The sequence below is a fragment of the Pinus tabuliformis genome, chromosome 7 (assembly GCF_031772625.1).
Source record: "Pinus tabuliformis cultivar Carrire ecotype Pingquan chromosome 7, CPIR1, whole genome shotgun sequence".
NCBI classification, from domain to species: Eukaryota; Viridiplantae; Streptophyta; class Pinopsida; order Pinales; family Pinaceae; genus Pinus; species Pinus tabuliformis.
In genome coordinates, this window is record NC_142293.1 from 1,037,480,764 (window position 1) to 1,037,503,835 (window position 23,072).

Consider the following 23,072-nt stretch of genomic DNA (forward strand, 5'->3'; position numbering starts at 1 on the left):
CCCATGGTAATACCATGGTATTCATGTGAGCATAGACTATTTAAAGGGGAAATTCTATCATCTTAGATCCATCTTAATTCTGGGTCTACCAAGTGCTCAGAGGGATAAATAGATTTCATCCCCCTAAGAGTGGTAGATGTGGAGTTAAGATGGATATAGGTTGGTTTTTATGATAATGAAGATATTAAATAGACTTACGAAATTATATTGTAAAAACATCTTAAGGTGAATGGTTAAAGCATAGACATTGGACAAGTATATTTGTATACTTCTGTTTTAAACTGAAACAAATCCAGGGCTAAAAGGAATGGATTGATTGCACTAGTAATCCTTCTATAACTTTCCAACATATGATGGAGTAAACAGATTATAATTTGGGTAATTTTTCTAATTACAAACAGGAACATACTTGTGTATTGGGGGGTGGTTACGAGGTCCCTAGAAGTGATGAATTTGATTTTTTCTTGGTTTTATATATGGTATTAGTTTTTTTCTCATGATTTCTGTGAATGGCACGAGTGAATCTTATCCTACACCCACTAGGTTATCGATATGTAATTTCGGTAATTTTGATTTCAAAAGATATTTTAAAGAAATGCAATGATTTCATTTGTGTATTCAATAAATACAAGATTTTATAACTGAGTAAAATATTCGCCATGCCTGGTGAGAGATTCGCCAAAAAATTATATATACATATCATATTATTGATGAAATCGCCTTCCATTTTTCCTATATACCATGGAGATTCGCCCATTTATTATACATGTAAATTTGGGGGGGTTCTTAAATTTTTCCCTGTCTGAAACCAGAGTTCATTGATTCAGACTTAAACAAGTCCATGCCCAGAAGTTCTGTCAAAGATTCATACGCTAATTTGCTTACCTGCATACAGAGGTACTTCACCTATGAAGGGAGGTATCATAAGGTGTATCCTTATCACTTCAAGCTGCTACTTCATTTCAATGGAAAGATCTCTATTGATTTACCCTTCTACTTGTTTCGTAGCCTAGGAAAAATGTGTGACAAGGTCCAGTGAAAGAAGGAAGCCTGTGAGACCTCGTTGTTTCATCACGGCTTAGTCAATTTGATCATTCTGCATGAGCCCCAGAAGATAAATAAAGAATGGTTTGCATTCATATTTATGTCTGGCTTCAAGACTGAAACTGGTCTCAGTCCTCAGGCTATGAAAAGTTCTCCACTAGCAATCAGTCATCGTGCAGAAACAAGATCAAGGAGATTCATAAAATTGAAGGCTGGGAAACAGGTAAAGGAACCCACCAGACCACAGGTAATCCAAGACACACCCCAGTAGTCCTAGAAACAGAAAACTCAGATCAAAGAGGGTGTACGTGAATCATCTACAGGTGAAGCGGTCCATAGAAGAATGACCAGGATTCAATTAGCTAAAGAAAAAGGCAAGAGAGTGGTTGCTGAGGAAAGCCCAATTTCAAAGGGAAGTCTGAACGAATTGTTGCAAGCTATTGATATTGAAGAATCTCCCTTGGTTCGAGCAGAATTGATAGAATCAAGTAAAAATAGAACCAAAGGGATCAAAGCCTCGAAAAGGCTCAAATTTGATGATCAGGTTTCTAAGTTTGTCTTTAAACCAAGAAGACCTGTGACGAGGCGTTCAAAGGAGATACAAGAGGAGCTGCCACAGTCAAGTGAAATAGAGGAGTTAGCCAAAGCTCATGAAGAACCTATGACTACATCAGAAACACCATCTCAGCTGCATAAAAACAATAAAGGTAAGGCAATTATACCTGAAGAGGAACATAGCGTTGAAGAGTTGAAAAAGAAGTTAAAATTAGCAAACCTTGAAATTTCTAAACTGAAGAAAGCTTCAAGGAAACATGCAATTAAAGAAGCTCATTTTAACAAAATGGAGGCTCTTTGGGAAGACAAAACAATTGCAATACCCGAGGTGGTCGACTGTCATGCTCAATACTACACCTGGTCAGTCCCTACAATAAAGGAAGCAAAATTCGTCAGAAAGGTTAATACAAGACTGAGAGCTGGGATCAAAATCATGAAGAGGCAAATCGAGGACTTGAAGATACAACTAAGCCAGCAGGAAGGATTTCCCTAGCTAAGGAAAATTGCACAGCAAGTAAGGTTAAGTCCTTAAATTTTGATGAATTACCTTTTTGAAGTTTTCCTTGAAGAATGATGCCTTTGCATTTAGTTTTGAACAACTTTAGAGCAGAGGAAAAGGCCATTCCAAGATAAAGAAGCTCAAGACAGTCGAATTTTGGCATTTGAACTGTGTTTTTGTGATTACACAGCAGTTTCGTAGCTCGCTACGAAACTGCTAAAGATAATGCCCAATGCACAGTAGTTTCGTAGCGCGCTATGGAACTGATGTAGCTACATATTTTGATGAAGTTGACCAATTTTGAGGGACGAAAAGGAAACCTTTTCAAAAAGGAGTTTCTGAAGAAGGATCATTTACACAAGACAAGCATTCAGCAAGGGCAAATGAGCAAAGGAAAAGCATATATAAACAGTAAGCCATTTGTTATAAAAGTGATCACAACCAAGTATTGTTCATCATACTTCAGGCAGAATTAAACAGGTTTTGTCCTCATACACGTGCATGGGCAAGGTACATGAAAAACATGATAGTCCAAAAACATGTTTGTGTAATCAAAGAAGACCAGCAAGGATAATCGATTTCGAATATCCTTGTGGAGACCAAAAGTAGAAAAACAGGGGCAGTTTCCTACTTTCTAGGAGCAGTTGAGAGATGAGACATTAAGGGCCAGCAAGCAGTTTCAAACATCCACCAAAGCTAAACTGAAGAAGACCATCTATCAAAGAACGAATTTGAATTGTATTTAATGCTACTACCAACATGATGAAGAGTTAGAATCCTAATTGTCTTAGGTCTCTAAAACTGCTAGTTAGCAGTTAGTTGTATTTATTAGTTAGTTTTAAATGTTAATAGGTGTCATCATAGGAAGAATTCGAGTTCCCCTCATGCTGGAGGAGGAATCTCAGTTATGTAAAAATCTCTATATATAGCAAAAGCGCTGATGTACAAAGGGTTGGAAATTTATTGAGAAAAGCTATGATATTTGGCTTTATGTAAAGACTCTGTTTTTTAGTAATACAACACTTTGGCTTTGCTTCTCAAGAATCAGAAGGAATTCGATGCTCTGAATGTCTTGTATTATTCTCTTCCTATTATCTACAGTGGTATGAATGTGTGATTACTTAGAAATCACTAACAACGCTCTAATTTCCTTCATGCATTTGTAAACTGTATTGGCCCCATGTGTTTTTGGTATATTCTACATGCGTTGAGTTCTAAATGCCTTGACTTATATGTAAAGCCAACCTTACTATCAATACTGAAGCATATCTTACTCCATAAGCCCAATGGATACTTTCTAATTGTGTTTCCACCACTTGCACTTTTACATTTGTTTCGTAAGAGTTAGGCATCTTACTCATAAGCAAAAATCATTAATGCTTTGAGAGAGCCCTCTCAGGTTGAGGAGGCTAAGCCTCAGCCAAAAGTAAGTTTGAAATAGTTACTTAAGGTCTACCTGATCAGCAGCCTATCAGGAACTGATTTTGAGATAACACATGAGTTTAAGGACAAGTTCATGGAGCAGTTAACTCATGCCAAGAAATTAGAGGCTCAATTTGTTGTTCTCCAAGTGTGAGTTTGTATTTGGAATAGGACATGTGAGAGTCTCAATGTCTAATTGAGGTAAGGATGAGTTAGAAGAGTCAGCACGACTTAGTTAACAAATCCATCACAAGTTTGAGTTCTAAAAATTAACTTGTCAGTTACATCATGAGTCGAAAGGCTTAAAAGGACGACAAAAGCGCATCATTTTATCAATATTGTGAGCACAAGTTTGTGCGAGAGCTTGTTATAGGAATAACATATCAAGGAGGAGCCTGTATGTAGATCTCAAAGATATTTTTCCTTACAAAATTGTGCTAAGATTTAGGAGTTAATTCCTAAATAATAGGGGTTTGTCCTGAGCTAGGAAATAAGAGATTTTAGTGCTAATAAATAGGAAGAAGATTGCACAAGGAAATAGGGGTTGGGTTAAGTTCTTGCAGGGAAGTTTTGAGCTAAGTATTAAAAGGGAGAGAAATCTTGTTTTCCGTTGTACAATTTTCCTTGTAAAGATTTTTATTTGCTCAATTTTTGTCAATAAAATTCTACAACTAGCAAAGGGTTTTCCCACTTGGGTTCCCTAGAAAAATATTGTGTTATTGTCATTGTGTGACTATGTTCTTTATCTCTGTGTTTCTTTTATTTCATTGCTTATCTATTGTAGAGAAATCCTATGTCTTGGTGCAACAAATTTATTTTCATATTTTTCATCATAGCAATTGCAGGATTTCTTGGAAATCTATAGAAAAAGGATGAGAAAGAGGAATTTTAATTCTAAAATATTTTGATTCCATTATTAGATATGTGGTTGATTTTTTTGCAAAGATACCTATTGATTTGCATCATAAATCATTAAATACATCACTCTTTTTAATTATGAGCATATGCTTGATATATTTTGATATTTCAGACACATGATGGTATGGTTTGGTCCTTATAAATGATCCTAAAACATAACATTGTATTTTTTTAAGTACCTACTTGTGAATTTCATGATATACACACATGAAATGGTTATTTTACAAATGCATATGTTTGAAGTAAAGTATGAGACTAATAGAGGCTTGATTCATTTACAAATATACATGTGGCATGAATATTTTCAATAAAGTATTGGGCATGGACATGAAATGTTGTGTGAGTTTAGTTCCTACGGACATATGCATTTGGTGGCATAGTAAAGTAGGTGGCAAACATTTTGTATGGTGTGAAAAAACATTGAGTTGTGGGTTATATTATTAATGTAGTGAATATGTTGGAATTGAACTTGCACATTCATAAAGTTTTTGGTTGTGATATGTGAGGGCATGCAAGTCTCAAATATGAAGTGGAATATGGCTATGGGTTGAATTAAAGTTTTAATTGTAAAGTGAGCATGTCACATCATAAGGCATGCCTTGGTATGCATGTCCAATGTGTTGCACATGGCCAACCTTAAATGCAGGCCACCAACCCACTCCAAATTCATTTCATCTTGCCATTATTGTTACACTTGAATACTCTACCTCTCGTCTTGATTCAAACCCTGACCTGAGAGATGAATACACTAGACAAGTTGGTGGTTTCACTTCGAGGTAATGATTTTTCTTCTCAGCTGGAAATTTAAGAACCTTTGGCACATGTATTCCGAGTTTCTATTTCAATGAGGAAAAGAATAACATGGTTATCTAAATGGTTAGATAGTTTATTAATATGGTTATATTTGCATCTCATGATGGCTTAATCGCCTCACTTGTTCTTTGTTTTTCCTCCATGCCCCTCCATATAATTGGCCAAAACAACTTGTTCATGTTTTCTTTCCTTCCAATTATTTTGAGAAAAGAGTTATGATGTTAATGAGCTCTCGTTTTTTATGGTTTTTTTTTTTTGTCTAAATGGAATATGCCCTATGCAACACCCCAAATTTAGTTTGCATGTTTTAATGACCAACTTTGACTAGCTATAAGGTTTCGACTTGTCTCCTCATCGTTCATGCTATCCCTAGTTACATGCAATTTTTTTTCCTTCACCCATTGAGTATCTCACTGATATCTACATACATACATACATACATACATACATACATACATATACATACATATATATATATATATATATATATATATATATACATACATACATATACATATACATATACATATACATATACATATACATATACATATACATATATACATATATACATATATACACACACACATATATATATATATATACATATATATATACATATACATATTATAGCCAAAGGATAACCTTTTCTCTTGTTTTAGCCCCAATACATAAACTATTTCACCATTGTTTAGGATTATTGTGCACTACTTGTTTCAACCAGTTATGGCCATGTCACTTAGTGGGTTGAAATGTAAATGATTTTGAAAATCTCTATTACACTATTGTGTTTATCTCTTTGTGGTTATGGCATATTGTTATGTTAGAATATTTTCAAGTCTAAAACCAATCAACCTCCATGGTCCACTTCAACTATATTATGGCTCTCTTACATCGTATTTCCTTTTACATGCATTTCATTGTGCTTTGTATGAGGATTTTTCTTGAATAGAACAAAGTTATATCAACAAGTTAGTGTTGTGATCCATTGTGCACCTAACCCTACTTTTTACCGTGCTCTTGCACATAAATTATTAATTGGTAAAAATTCGATCAAGATAAGAAATTTTATATACCTTCTTGTCAAACCCACAATGTAGCAAATGGCCATTTTTTTTTAACACAATTGTTGACAAAAAATATTTTGAGGACACAACCATTTATATTGGACATATTCCCTTAGCTTGCATCATTATTGTATTTAAAATAACCTTCCTACAAGTTGTAAGTGATCTAGTATTCGAAGTGAATCTTGAAATGCCCTACTCCTAATTCAAAAGACATGGGTATCCATAATACATCTTACTCATCTACATTTTTTTTTCACTAAAAAATGGACAGTGCACACTCACTTCATCTTACTATATCATGTCTATATATATATATACTCATTTTTAAAGTGCAAATGAGAAAATGCCCCTTAGACAAGTACCATCTTAAATATGGAGTTTTTCTTACTAGAACAATATATTTTTCCAAGCAACCTAATCACTATTGTCACTCTGTATATTGAACATAAGCCACCTATAAGAGACTGGCAAGCCAAAATAGGGGGTTACATGTTAATGGATGGGACACATATGTCACATCCTAATAATGGGAAAAATATTATTGTTATGAGGGAAGGAAGAATTTCCCAATATATTGAAACTATCCCTGAACTTCATATTAGTTATGTTAAAGAATATCTTGGTGTTTACTCTGAGCAAACATATCCTACCATTGATCAATGCATTGCAGTGGAACATGTTCCAACAAGGGAAACGTGATATAAATTGTCATGTACTCACCTCTAGGAAATCTATATGAATATTCTAATAGACTCAAGTTTATTTGTACGAATGATATAGATAAATTCGAGGCATTATTACCCAACATTGGGTACACTTTTAGTTTAGGTTATATTTATCTCATAGTGTTTGGTGATTCAGAAGCTGTTGTTAGTTTAAGAAAGAAAGCTTATATTCATATTAATAAGTTAATTAGGCGTTATACACAAGTTGCTTGGCAACTAATTATTGAGTTTCTTTCATGTAATATCAAACATATTCGTACGGAATTGACTACCTTAATTGATCATTTAGTTTTATTTGCAACAATTCCGCAAAGACATATTCTTCCTGAGAGATCAAATTACATTTTCCAATCATTGTATTGCACACATTTCCTTAATAACAAAGAAGATCGACAATTTTTCTCCGACAATGAAAGCATACGAAACTTCTTGCAAAATCAACCTTTGAATGAGAAGGAGATTAGCTCTCGCCACAACAATAGCTATCCAAAAGTTCTTTCCTGTCTTGAAAATATATTTTCCTCTAGCAATGTCTCTAACAAAATGGGGGGAAATAAAGAAGGTTCCAAGAGAAAAATAGGAGAAACCATACCCTTGGATATTGGGAACCCAGGAGACCCAAAGACTTTACAGATTGGGTCCCACTATTTTGAAAATGAAAAAAAAGGATGTTTATTTATTTATTTTGAATTTAAATATGCTTTTGCATGGTATTACAATATTTACATGGTTTTAACCCTAATGTTATTCAACATGCTATTCCTATCAGGGAAAATGCAAAATTTGTTCGACAAAGGAAAATACAATTTAATCCCACACTTGAAGTAACAATCAGGTAAGATCTAGAAGAACTATTAGCAGTCCACAATATCTTTCATGTTATATACTCAGAGGGAATAACAAATATAGTATTGATTTGGAAGAAGAGTCGTGAAATACACTTGTGTGTCTTCTTTGGCACTTTTCATAAAGTGAATGTAAAGGAAAACTTTCCTCTTCCTCATATAGACAAAGGTTAACTTATTTCGAATCTTTATTTCTTGAAAATACCATTTTTTCCTTTTTCATTTCTTTTACTTTTTGCATTATCTATTTGAGTCTTTTTCCTTTCTTTTTGATTTTTATTTCCAGATATGATTGTTACATCCATCTAGTTCTGAACCACTTTGGATAAGATAGTCTTGATGTTTTTGTTTCAAAAAATTTTACACTAACATTTTTTTTCAATAATCTAAAAGTAGGAAGAATTGGACGACCTCTTGAATGTACATGAAATGTTATCACTTCACTACTAGTCATTGCCCTATCTTTTTATCTATTCAAAATCTTTACAAACAGTTCTAATCCCATTTTCTTTCTCCCTTTCTTTATATCCCACATACAGGACAACCTAGCTTACCCTTTCTCACTGTGACATATCATTCTTACTATGGACTAGAGACTATGAATTCTAGCTTGTTTCACACAACCCTCCCTTTAAAGTCACCAAATTTTGATTCATAAATGATGCATGTGCATAAAAATGCACAAACCATTGCAACTCAACTCTCTTCAAGAAAATATGATATTATAGAAAGAAAAGGAAACACAATTCATTAGTAGGTGGGGTCCCCAAGAGAAATAATGGTATAGTTGGTTCATAGATCCTATTTTATGTTATATAACTATTATATCTAGTATTGTGTTTATTTTATGAGAATGATGACAGAAAACGACAAAGAAGAATTTTAACTTTGATATATTCATTGCATTATTAACTATGTGGTTGATTTAATTTGCAGAGATGACATTGATTTTGCATCATAAATCATTAAATTCATCGCTCATTTTTGTTGGACACCTAATCCTCTAAGGATTATGGTGTGGAAGATAAACCATCAAAGGGAGTCCAAGAGACCTTGGAATATGGAATCCAATGGTCACTCCCTTGTATTATAAATGTATATCATTTGTTAATAGAAAACGTATTCATGGTTTACCTTATTTGGCTGTCCACATTCCATGTGCATCTGACATGGTATCAAAGCTGCAAGCATATTCCTGCCCTGCATAATTAGTGTGAGCCTAATTTTACATATCGGTTGTCTGCCATTTCCAATCTGTCAAAACTGTCCTTCTGTAGTTCTGCAACACTGAACAATTTTTAGTGTTTCTTTGTATTCTGAAATCTGCTTAATTTAGCGTTTTTGTGTCCACCAATACTATAGATTCTCTGGGTTAAGCGCTCTCCTCAAATTTTTCAATTTATAATTGTGAGCAAACGTACTTCCTGCTTTGAGCGATAAGATTTTTTCAGACCAATCATACATTGTGTTATTCCCTTCCTCTACAAAAGCTTCATTTGTTGGCCTTTTCCCAGTTATGAGCTCAAGTAACACAACACCATAGCCGTAGACATCTCCCTTTTCAGTGGCCTGTCTTGTTTCCACATACTCGGGAGCTAAATAGCCAAAGGTTCCAGCTACAAAAGTTGATACATGTGTTTGATCTAGATTTATCAATGTCACTAGACCAAAATCAGAAATCCAAGCCTCCATCTCCTCATCCAACAAAATATTACTAGACTTAATGTCCCTATGAATAATGTGTGGAATGCAATCATGATGAAGATATGCTATCCCATGAGCAGAACCCAATGCTATTTTGTGTCGTGCAGCCCAGTCTAAAGGTACCTTGTTTGGAGATCTTGAGTGAAGAATTCCATCCAAACTTCCATTCTGCATGAGGTCATAAACTAAAAGGTTTACATGTGAAGAACTGTAATAGCCACGGAGTGTCACAACATTTCTATGCTTTATGTCACCCATTGCATCAAGCTCTCTTTCAAAGCCACATTGTTGATCATTTTACTACCTGTTTTGGTTTCTTGACAAATGTTGTTAATCGAACTCATTTGTAATATTTCTTTGCTCTGGAAAGATAAAGTCCCCAAGGTTATAGATAAGTTGGTCTTCAAAATCTTCATTATCTTTTCGAGCATCACAATATCCATATCTTATAATACATCTATACAAGCTGAATTCGTTGGGGCCAACACGCCCAATAAGATACCATTCCTTTGCTGGAACATATGGTACTGGAATAGACTTGATGCACACAAGGACAAGAATCTGATGGAGCACTGAAAAAATTGTCACAAAGTGTGAAAGAATTGGAGGTATTCTAGTGACAAGTTTCGTATATATAAGCCCTATACCTGGACTCCTCACTAAAGTGGTTGGTTCCCTGTTGATAAGACGAGCATGGGAAATCTCGACAACGTATTTTGAGCAAGGGCTTGGCTTCTGAGACTGTTTACTGTTTTTCAGTTTCATACGCCCTTTGAATCTCGGCCAAAAGGGTTCTGACTCACACAAAACCGCACTATTGGCCTTGGTTTCCATGACGGAACCAAAGCAACTATAATTGCACTTGGCATCTGTGATGTATATTTTTCTGTAATACTCCTTTCCTCTGTCAATTGGCTTATTTCATACTCAAAATATACAAAGGCATTAGAATATTTCTATGAGCAATTCGACCCAGATTTTATTTCTATTAGGACCAAAGCTCGTGAAGTCTTGCAGCAGCGGGAGGATGATCTGAATGAAATTGTCCAACTTGTTGGCAAAGATGCTTTAGCAGAAATTGATAAAATTTTTCTGGAGACTGCAAAACTTCTGACGGAAGACTATCTGGCTCAAAATGCACTTACTCTGTATGATAGATTCTGCCGATTTTACAAGTCTGTGTGGATAATGCCAAACATTATCCATTTCAATACATTAGCTAATCAAGTTGTAGAAAGAGGAGCTGGTATTGATGGATGCTTAGGAGACCTTATTTACAAATTAGTGTCTCAAAAGTTTGAAGATCCTGCAGAAGGAGAGCCTGCCTTGGTACAAAAGTTTAGTAAATTATATGAAGACTTGACGGTTGGTTTCTGCAATCTTGAAGATGAATATCGATAAGTTTATAACTATTAGTGGTGCTTGCTGCAGAAGTTTTATTTTCTAGTTATTTCCAAGAGCATACTATTAATCTGGAGCAGCTTAATCTTTTGCACATCTATATTTTTCAATGTAGGGTGATTTAAATTATTGAAAACAACCAACAGATTTCTTGATGTGCTGCAAGTTTGCTCATAGTGATTAATTTTGTAAAGAAAACAAGCCACTCTATTAATTTCCACTTTTATTTAACATAAAAAAAGAAGAAGGAAGAGTTGCTTATGTACTCTTTTGTTGTAAGTGAAAATGGCTTTAATTAGTGATGTATTAGATTTATTAAATACCTTGATACATTCCACTGCTGATGGGAAGGTAAAAATCAACAAAGGCTCTCTCTCAGAAATTCAGACATGTCTACAATATGCACAAGAACAAATTGATTTTTTGCAGCTTGAATCACAACTACAACAAGAGGAGTTAAGAAGTGTAGTCATGATTATGAACTTGTTTATGTTTAGAACAATTTTCCTTTTGAGTCAAAAATTGAATCTCGTCAACATGAAGAAACTAATCAAGACAATAAAGTTGAGGTTGATTCAAGAGAAGATGTGAATGTAAATTAGAAGTCCAGCCTACACTTCCCAAGCCAATCATCAGACCTTGGGAAGAGCTTGTCCATAACAAAGGAAAAACTAGACTTGGATATGATAAGGAGGTTTCCTTTCACATTCTTGATTACTCAAAGCCCATCTAGTTTCAGATTGTTGGATTCCTTCATGACAGTTTACCTTCCGCTATTCCAGATTCTGCTCCTCTTCCACATCAACAACAACAGATTGTGAAATTCCAACACTGTGACCGAGTTGGCCATATGAAATATCACTGTTTTGATCTTCATCCATGTAAGCACTGCCATAAAACCAATAATTCTTCAAATAGATGCTTCAGAAACAAACCTCCTGCAAGAACAAAGATTCATTTTTGGATGGATCGCTTCTTGGAAATGGGCTTCAACAACCAAGAAGATATTTCGCTCATACAACAAGATTTGTTCTTGAATATTGAACAGTCTTGCGGCTGAGTTTTATCCATTATCTCACCTTGTATCCGACAGGGGGGGAAATGATGGTCATCTACAAGCTTCAAAGCCACATCAGGTGAGCCTGAGCCACAACCTGCCATACCAAATTCAGAGTTGTAGCCAGAGACAAAGATGCCCCTGAGCATGCCTTCAGTCGGTGATACCTCTTCAAATAATTGGGGACACTTCCTTGAGCAGAAGAATTCAGTTTCTTGCCAGTTTTTGAAGAGTTCCAGGAATTTCATTAAGCATTCCAGTGTTGTTTGTCATCCTTAAACCATCACAAGTTGAGACCTCCATTTTTCAGGTTGAGGTTCTCCCTTTTTATACGAGGCGAGACCTTGCTTTTAAGGTTGAAGGTTTCCCTCTTCAAAACATCAGGAGCACTTCCTCTAGCAGAAGGTCTCAGCTTCTTGCCAGACCTGGAAGAGTTTCGAGAACTGCACTAAGCGTTCCAGTGTTGGTGGTCATCCTTAAACCACCTCCCTTTATACCAACATTTCAGAGAGCACATTCAGCCTAATGCTGCCATGCATTTTTGCAATTTTTTATTACAACTCTCTTCTTGGACTCATAAATAACCCTTCTGATTAAGGGGGGGAATGTTGGAAACCTAATCCTCTAAGGGTTATGGTGTGGACGATAAACCATCAAAGGGAGTCCAAGAGACCTTGGAATATGGAATCCAATGATCACTCCCATGTATTATAAATGTATATCATGCTTTACCTCATTTTGCAGTCCACATTCCATGTGCATCTGACAATTTTAATTATGAGCATATGATTGATATATTTTGATATATCATACACATGATGGTATGATATGGTCCTTCTTATAAGTGGTCCTGAAACATGGTATTGTATTTGTCTGAGTACCCTCTTATGAATTTTATGCTATAAAAACATCAATAGCATGATGATTTTACAAATGCATATGTTTGAAGCAAAGGACATGACCAATATGAGACCCAATTCATTTACAAATATACATGTGGCACAAATGTTTTCAACAAATAATTAGGTATGAACATGATATGGAAAGGAAATTTTGTGTGATTTCAGTTCCTATTGGCATATGCCATGAGTGGCATAGTAAATCAAGTGGCATTTATTTATATGGCGTGACAAAACATTAACTTGTGGGTTATGTTATTATTGTAGTGCATATTTTGGAAACAAATCTACGCATTCATATAGTTTTTAGTTATGATGTATGAGGGAATTCAAGTCTCGAGTATGATTTGGAATATGGTTGTGGTTTGAATTAGAGTCTTAATTATGAAGTTAATGTGGTACATCCCACATCCCAAGGCATGCCTTGGGATGCATGCACGATGTGTTGCTGGTGGCCAACCTTAAATGTAGACTGAAAACCTACTCCGGGTTCATTTCCTCTACCCATTGTTGTTACACTCAACTCTTTTGCCTCTCATCTTGATTCAAACCCTAACCTAAGAGAGGAATACATTGGAAAAATTGGTGGTTGCACTTGGGGATAACAATTTCGCTTCTCAATTGCAAATATAAGAATCCTTGGCGCAAGTATGACCAATCTTTGTTTCAATGAGGAAAATAATTACTTGTTTAGGTAAATGGTTAGATGGTTTCCTAGTATGGATCTATTTGCATCTCATTATGGATTAATCCCCTCACTTGTTCTTTGTTTTTCCTCCATGCCCCTCCCCTATAACTGGTCAAAACCACTTTTCTCACACCTTGTTTCCCTGGAAATTATTTTGAGAAAAGGGTTGTGATGTTAATGGGCTCTCGCTATTATGGTTATTTTTTTTTAAAAGGTATATTCCCTCTGCATGACCCTGTTACATGGAATTTGCATCTACAGATAAACACATCTTCCCTAGGTGGGTGACTACACCTAGAACAACAGAACAAAAGTAGTTTAACCTTTTCTTATAGAAGATAGATGAGATAGAGGAACTTATTTGTTGCCTTTCACTTCCTAAATCTCTTTTAATCACTCCCATCGCTCCCATTTGAACTAAATTCGCTCAAAAGGTAACTGTATCAAGAGAAACAGAAATAAGAAACGATAAAAGCATACATGAACTATCGACTAGAAAACAATGGAATCGAATACACTGAAACACATAATGATCACAGACATGAACAATCATATGAGAAAAGGAATAAGCTATTTATTAATGTAGAAGGAAGAGTATCACCCAATACAGTTCGATCCTGTGCCACTCCTCCAACTTCAGTTCAACCCTCCCCACATCAAAAGCTCAACACTCCAACAGCATAAAATTACTTTACATAAACTCAATCCTCAAACCAATAGAATTTCTTTACAAACTTCATATTGTAGCCCCTTGATCACTATGACAAGTGCTCAATTTATAGGAAATGGAGGTGGTTTTATCATAAATGAGGGTAATGAATGACTTTCCAATATTGGAGTTAGTTTCCATGGAGTAAGGGATGAGAGGATAAGAGGTTAATGGATCCTTAACCTATCCAATTTCGAGCTCATGGGAGTAAATAAGAGATCAGAACCTTCTAGAGTCATCTAGAATGAAGGAATATTCCCAGAACCCTATGCAAATTTCACTCAATCTCGCCCAACGTAGGCTAAAGAGGGCCTAAGTGAACTACAGTGTAGGCCACAGTGGGCATGCCTGCTCTGCATCGCATTGTCTCAAGGCATAGGTTGCGCTGGTATCCCAAGGAGGCTTTTCAGGAGGGCTTCAGGCCATGAAAATTTCATAAGAGGAGGCATGCAGTGAGTTGACTTCTCTAGGGCATGTAACAAATGAATTAGGGTTTGATGAGCCCTAAAAGTACTGATCTGAATGTTGGGAGTGATGTGCCCAAATAGACCATATGACAGTTGCCCCCTAAAGCATGAAGTCGAAAATGATAATGTCGAGTGATATGCTTTATGATGTGACGGAGGGGAATTGAAGGTGACAGTGACCTTCATTAATTACAATACATTACATCATGATATTTGATTTTTTTCATGAATTGCTGAGGGTGTTGAAAATAGCAACAAGGAATGCTAAAAATAGAAGTGCTAAAAATAGCATTGCTATAAATAGCAGTTTGAGTACCAGTTCTAGATTGAGCAACAAGGAATGAAAAATGGAAGTAGCATTCTATTTTTAGTGGTTTGGGATGGATTCCTATTTTTAGTTAGTGCCTGGACTAAAATAGGAAGTAAAATTCGAATTTGAACTTAACAGCTGTTTGAAAATAAATTAATTAATTCACCATGAGTTAATTAGTTGTGAAAAAACCAAACATGAAGTCTATGTGAGGACATGCAACAATTTCTCTATTAATTGAGGAATTTATCCATCAGTTAAAGAGATAAGGATGAGTTCTAATTTGAGTAGTAATTAGTTGGCTCAATTAATTGAGTCAAGTCCAGTTATAATTCATTTAAACAATTTTTTTAGATGAAGTAAGTTTAGTTAGTTAATGCATGCTTGCATATAACTGCTGCACTTCAGATAACTGAAGATTCTCTCATGAATAACTCATGCATGTCAGTTCAGACAAAGACCCAGTTGAGATCAAAGAAGGGACAATGTACTATTAGTTGGATGAATATTTTTCCTATAAAGGAAGCTCATCCATGATGAGGATTTATCTCCTTCAGGATTGCGTAGTTGGATCAGAGGTTGGTGAGTGTGTGAAGAGGCCAATTGACACAAATGGCTGCACTGGACCCCAATCAAAATTGCGCAAAGAAATAGGAGGCTTGGAGGGAAGACTAGAGGTTAGATAGAGTTATTTGACTGTCTATGAGCAGTAAAGGTATTGCAGAGAGAGCAGGATAGCTTTTGAGTTGATTCATTTTGTAATACTGGCTATATTTCCACTTGTATGATAATACAAAGTTGGGGTTTTAGGCTGAGGCTTTCCTTGGGTTATTCTTCTGTGTTATGTGTGATTGATCCCTTCTTATCAGTTATATGTGTTCTTATTGATGCTGCTCATGTTCGATTAAGCTTCCACTAAATTGTTTGTAGAGGTAGATCAAGTATTTTACTTTAGTATATTGCATTATCAGGTGATCTACAGGTGGGAATTTCTATAGGGGGAACGCATACCCATACTCAGCATATAAACTTTTCATTACATGTACATAGATAGTCATCTACAGATATAGACCCATGATGGGGTAACCATCAGTGTAAAGCCATGGTATAGATGATTTAGTACTCTCCTGAAATCACAGCCCAGATGGATGAAACTAGATTCGGGGTCTTCTATCTCGTCCAATCATTCACTCAAGTACGAGTTTAACCATGTGAATATGTGATCTAAAGTTGAACATGGGAAGACACCATTTGATTAATAGCTAATGTTGTAAGCCATTAACAGACACGAGAGAGATCACCAATAATGATAATGATTCTCAAGGTACTACAGTACATTTTGCATGGTGTGAATAGATGTTTTGATGTAGAACACCATACAAAGTCTTTCAGTCAAAGGCCAGTGATGTCAACCTGTTTCCAGAAGTGAGAAACTTGCCATTAATGTATGCAAGCCTCAAGGTACTGGAAGGGTGTTTCTAAATCAATTTCTTGGATAATGTGCTGATGTCGACAAGAAGCGACTTGTGGCAGGAGGGTCTTGATGTATCCCACATCAATGACACGAAATGCGTGTAATGATTTTAGAGACAGAATGTGACTAACGACACAAGGTTTAGGAATGGCAGTCATGAAACTGAAGGTTTATGAGTATTGCAAAGGATGAAGTTTTACTGAATGCCTTCTCTTGAGCATGTCAATGACACTGAATGAATTGCCAGCATTAACCCAAAACCAAAGTGATGGATGGTATGATAGACCATAGGTATGATAACCATCAAGCAGATAACCGAACCAAAATATTCATGGAGATGAAGTGAAAGGGTCATGTTCAAGAGCGACTTGCTACCATAAAGTGATTTATCCTTTTTCCCATTTTTCCCAGTCATTGCTAACCAATACCTCTTTATTTTTTTAAACAAGCTTGAGTAGGATAACATATGCTTGTAGTATAATTCCACCCTTCGGGTGAATCCATCACTATGTGATGTTTTAATGAGTCTCGCGAAGGTGAAACTTGGTCTTATCATGATGGACAAGTTTGTCGCTATTTGATGTTTTAACGAGTTTAATGACAATGAGAACTCGGTCCTTTTCATGTTTAGAGAGTTTGAAAGGGACAAAAAGAAAACTCCGCAAGTTCTTTCTCATAAATTTGTCTCTCAAGTTTGAAAAAGCATAAAATAATACCAGAGAGAACCTATTGACCATGTTCTATCAATGCATTCCTTTTTCGTAAGTAATCTATCTCAGTCTAGAAAAGGGTTAAAATTATACTGAGTAGATGTCGTTTCCAATCCATTTACGAGCTGAAAAGGACAAACACTCGACAATATTTTCATGTTTCGAGAGTTTGAAAAGATCTTAAAGAGGACTCCACTTAGAGGAACGAGTGGTGTCTAGGATAGCAACTGGTTCTAGTGATGTTGGATCTTCTCAAAACATGTAATGGTCAATAAGACCACTCATTGCAACTGTTCCTCAAAAATGGTGAAACAACCAAGTGAAAGTATATGATCGGCCAAGTAGATAGTGACAATGGAATGAGAAAAACCAAGGCTCATTTGACGAAAGAAGTTGATAGAATGGAAATCACGAGGGTTAAAATGGAGATGGGTTCATTTTTACACAAGCTTGAACCATAGGGAACTATGCTTGGATTTCGTTTCATGTTTACACAAGCTTGAAATGAAAAACTATGCTTGGATTCAATGTCAAGTTCACACAAGCTTGAAACAAAAAGACTATCCTTGGATTCACTTTCATTTTTACACAAGCTTGAAATGAAAAACTATGCTTGAGATTGGTTTACATGCCCCTAGCATGATGACTCGATTCTAGGTGCATGCCCCCCAAGCTTCATAACATTCACCTAAGTAGACTACTCATGACTATCAGGTGGGTGGGTTGAAGGTTCATTTATGAGATCAAGTGAAAGACTCGACTAGGATTTTACGAGATATAATGAAAGACTCGACTTGGAACTTTGATCCAAGGGACCTTGTTTCATTTTTTAATGAGCTTGACACAAGACAAGGAACTATGCTCAGATTCCTTATTTCATTTTTTAACGAGCTTAACACAAGACAAGGAACTATGCCCTGGGACTTGTTTCATTTTTTAATGAGGTTGACACAGTAAAAGAACTATCCTTATATTCCTTGTTTCATGTTTTAACGAGCTTGACACAAGACAAGGAACTATGCTCATATTCCTTGTTTCATTTTTTAACAAGCTTGACACAAGACAAGGAACTATGCTCATGTTCCTTGAGTTTTTAACGAGGTTGACACAAGACAAGGAACTATGCTCATGTTCCTTACTTGATTTTTTAATGAGGTTGACACAAGACAAGGAACTATCCTCATATTCCTTGTTTCATTTCTTAATGAGGTTGACAAAAGACTAGGAACTATCCTCATATTCCTTATTTCATTTTTTAACGAGCTTGACACAAGACAAGGAACTATGCTCTGGGACTTGTTTCATTTTTTAATAAGGTTGACACAGTAAAAGAACTATCCTCATATTCCTTGTTTCATTTTTTAACGAGCTTGACACAAGACAAAAAACTATGCTCATACCCTTTGTTTCATTTTTTAACGAGGTTGAAAAAAGGCCAAGAACTATCCTCATGCCCTTTGTTTCATCTTTTAACGAGGTTGACACAAGACTAGGAACTATCCTCATATTCCTTGTTTCATTTTTAATGAACTTGTCACAAGAAAAGGAACTATGCTCATATTCCTTGATCACGACCCATAATAGGTCATGACTTCGAAGAGGTTATCATTAGATGGGAGAACAATGCTCTAGAAGGGATACATAGCAAGGAATCCATTAGAGAGATATGGTTCCAATGCCCCCAGTACGTAATGCACAACATCATAGAATTGATCGTTAGTTGATGTAGGCATGGAATGGGTTGCCACATAATTGACCCGTGGTGGGGAAGATACCATCAGGACAAAAGGACCATTTAGGGAATATGGTTGACTGGAAGCCATATTTGGACCGGGAAATGAAAGCTGGTCAACGGTGACAATTCTTCCTTCATGTGGGAAACACATCACCGAAAGAGTGTTGAAACAATAGCTCCCATGTCATAAACACAGTCACACCCAAGAAGTAAATTGTAATCTAAAGGGCTTGGGACTACCATCATGTTGCAATAAACAATTTTTCCTCCCAAAGTAATAGGAAACTGAGGAAGGATCCCTAATGGTTGACTGGTTCCTCTATTAAAAGCCAACAGATTCTGGGTAACAAGCACAAGTGGCAGTGAATCGAGCGCTTGCCACACAGTGGAGGAAAGGATACTCATAGATGCACCTTCATCTATAACAATGCCAGATACAATCATATTATAAACCTGTACTATGATTTGGAAAGGCACATAAGAAGGAAGATGACATCTTGCTAGTCGATTCCAATCAAAGGAAGTGACCAGACTACTTGGAGGGGGTAACATAAGAATGAGATAATTACCCCCTTGAGTTACGAGAACAGGAGGATTTTCCTCCTGTCTTGATGGAACAGGGGGGTTGCCTCCAAGCTCATTGGAATCTGAAGAAATGAAAAGAACCTCAGTGGTATCATACTCACTCTCTACGGGAAAGGTACAATTAACTGAAGGTGAAATCAGGTCAACTGTTTCATCGACCTGTGATTGGTCAAGTATAGACTCATGAGATTCACATTTAGAGAGAGTGGATTAACAGATGATTGATTTGGGTTAGTCACTTCATCAACTAGTGAAGGATTAAGGGAGAGTCTCCTGTAACCATATGGAAGTCGTTGCAGAGAAGCAAAATGGTTATCCAACACTTTTTGTGCTTCATCTAGATAGGGACAAAGGTGAATGGGGTGATTACCTTCACATAACCTACAAGGAAACTTAACTTTACCTTATTTCCATGAACTTTACTACCACTAGTTGATGGTGTGTCACCAACATGATCTCCAGAAGTTGATGACGCAGGATGATGTGAACGAGAAGACCATTCTTCTAAGATATGAGGAATACCAGAACAATTTTGAAGAGGATGGTCTCCCATACAAATTTTTCAAGGATATCAAAGTTTGTGAGGCTTATCGGATAGTTTCTCATCAGAAGTTGCATTGGAAGCAATGGTTGCTTGGTTGTTCCCCTGCTGATTTTTCTTCTTCTTCTTCTTCTTCCCTTTCTTCTTCTTCTTATCCACCTGGTTACTAGTGTCAATACTTTCACCAGGCGAAGAGGAAGAAGGGGAGGAAGAAAACACCGACGAAGAAGGTAAAGGGTCAAGTTTAGGATCAACTGGAGGTTGATTTTGTCCAGTTGTAGGAATATTCAGATGTGCGGCCAAGGAGGTTGAGGACAACCATACTGGCAAGCCATTGGTAAATCCCGAAAGGGATAATGTAGCCATATATGGAAAACCAATATTTTTGAAAGGAGGAAAAGGACTAGGATTCCCATCAAAAGGAATTCCTTGATCGGTGGACTCCGGAGTTGTTGCCATATGTCTCAACCTAAGATCAACTAAGGAGTGACTTGGAGGATGTTATCCACTACCAATTAATTTTATTTTAATCAAAATAACATAACAAAACAAAAGAAAGATAATCTAGGCAAAAGGATTACCAAGTAACTATGAATTGCAATACACTGCCTCAGTAAATCAAGGACTTAACATACGTGTAGGAAATCTCCTTGAATGTTTTGTTCTGTGTATCACAGTGTACAAGGTAGCCGAATCGGTTACCTATGGATGGATAGCAACTTAATGTAGCCCTCCCATACCCGAAAGTAAGTGGAGGGCCAATCCGTGTTAGTGCTGTCTAATGTGAAAACGCACAATGAGAGCATTCCTTTATACCTTTCGTACTATAACGCCGCCCTATATACCCGAAGGTACGTGGATGAGCTACGATATAATTACATACGTGGAATGAGGTATCACACTTGGAATGTATCACGGAAAATTAATGACAACTGCTATGTTTTACGACGTCGGAACACGTCTCTAGCCTAGAACCTCTAAATGTTATTCATTAGGTGACAATGCTCCATTAGGTTAATTGAGATACATTTTAAGTTGATCTTGATTAAAAGTTTTTCTTTCAAGGTTCACTGCGTGATTTCTTTGAAATTCCTAGAATGCAACTATAATGAGAAACATTCTTTTCATTTGATTTTGAACAATGAAAACCTTAACTACAAGGGATAAAGAAATCATAATGTTTAATCAAAGAGCAAAGAGCAAATCTAATTCTATTTCCCTAAACTATTCCTATAAGCACACACAAAAGCTCTAATTGCATAATGCAAGTTTTTCTTTTCAATTCCCTTAATGTTGAGATGAAAAAAAGGAAACTAATGCACATACAACCAATCAATATTTTTGCAAGAATAAATACTTTACGACAGTTCCTTTTTGAAAGAAATGAAGAATTTACGACACTTTCTTTTCAGCAAATATTAATCGATTATAAGCTAACTTTGACAATGAATTGATAATGATAAAGAAATCATTTAAGAAACACTAAACAACCAAGGCAAAATTAGGGCTAGGAAGAAAAATACAAGTTGATTTTAGAACCACAAGTATCATTGATCTTTCAGCAAACAACAAGAGAAATAACTTTGGAAAAATCAAACCAAAGGTGGGTTTTTTAGCCTAAAAGAAATCAGCACAGGCTAGAGAGGGAGACAGTGTGCTGCACTGCACTGTCTCTAAGGTAGGGGCTACTCTGCAGTGCACTGTGTTAGAACAAACACTGTGTTGGTGACAGAGAGTCAATTCATGGAACATTCAAGCATAATTTTTTACTAAAAACACTTCAAGAAGACTGAAATAAGATCAATAAAGCTAAGAAAATTCTACTAGGGTGCGATATGATGAGGGTAAGCCACCAATAACGACATTCGATCCCCAGTATGGTCGCCAATTTGTTACATGGAATTTGCATCTACGGATAAACACATCTTCCCTAGGTGGGTGACTACACCCAGAACAACAGAATGAAAGTAGTTTAACCTTTTCTTATAGAAGATAGATGGGAAAGAGGAACTTACTTGTTGCCTTTTTCTTCCTAAATCTCTTTTTAATCTCTCCCGTCGTTCCCACTTGAACTAAATATGCTCAAAAGGTACCTGCATCAAGAGAAACAGAAACAAGAAACGATCAAAGCATACTTGAAGTATTGACTATAAAACAATGGAACCAAATACATTGAAACACATAATGATCACAGATATGAACAATCATATGAAAAAAGGAATAAGTTCTTTATTAATGTAGAAGGAAGAGTATCACCCAATACAGTTTGATCCTGTGGCACTCCTCTAGCTTCAGTTCAACCCTTGCCACATCAAAATCTCAACACTCCAGCAGCATAACATTGCTTTACATAAACTCAATCCTCAAACCAAAAAAATTTCCTAACAAACTTCAGATTCTAGCCCCTTGATCACTATTATGAGTGCTCAATTTATTAGAAAAGGATGTGGTTTTGTCATAAATGAGGGTATTGAATGGATTTCCAATCTTGGAGTTAGTTTCCATGGAGCAAGGGATGAGAGGATAAGAGGTTAACGGATCATTAGCATATCCAATTTCGAGCTCATAGGAGTAGATAAGAGATGGGAACCTTCTAGAGTCATCTAGAATGAAGGAATATTCCCAGAACCCTATGCAAAGTTCACTCAATCTCATCCAGTGCAGGCTAAAGAGGTCCTAAGTGCACTGTAGTGCAGGCCAAAGTGGGCGTGCCTGCTCTGCAGCGCACCGTCTCAAGGCATAGGCTGTGCTAGTATCCCAAGGAGCTTTTTTCAGGAGGGATTCAGGCCATGAAACTTTCATAGAAGGAGGCATCCAATAAGTTGACTTCTCTAGGGCATGTAACAACTAGATTAGGGTATGATGAGACCTAAAATTACTAATCTGAATGTTGGGAGTGAT

At 36.2% G+C, this 23,072-nt stretch overlaps 2 pseudogenes; one reads left to right on the plus strand and one right to left on the minus strand.

Moving 5' to 3' along the window:
* Positions 1–9,247: 9,247 nt before the first annotated feature.
* On the minus strand, positions 9,248–9,892 carry LOC149251228 (receptor-like serine/threonine-protein kinase At1g78530 pseudogene; annotated as a pseudogene).
* Positions 9,893–9,919: 27 nt separating this feature from the next.
* Positions 9,920–11,018, plus strand: LOC149251229 (V-type proton ATPase catalytic subunit A pseudogene; annotated as a pseudogene).
* Positions 11,019–23,072: the final 12,054 nt, after the last annotated feature.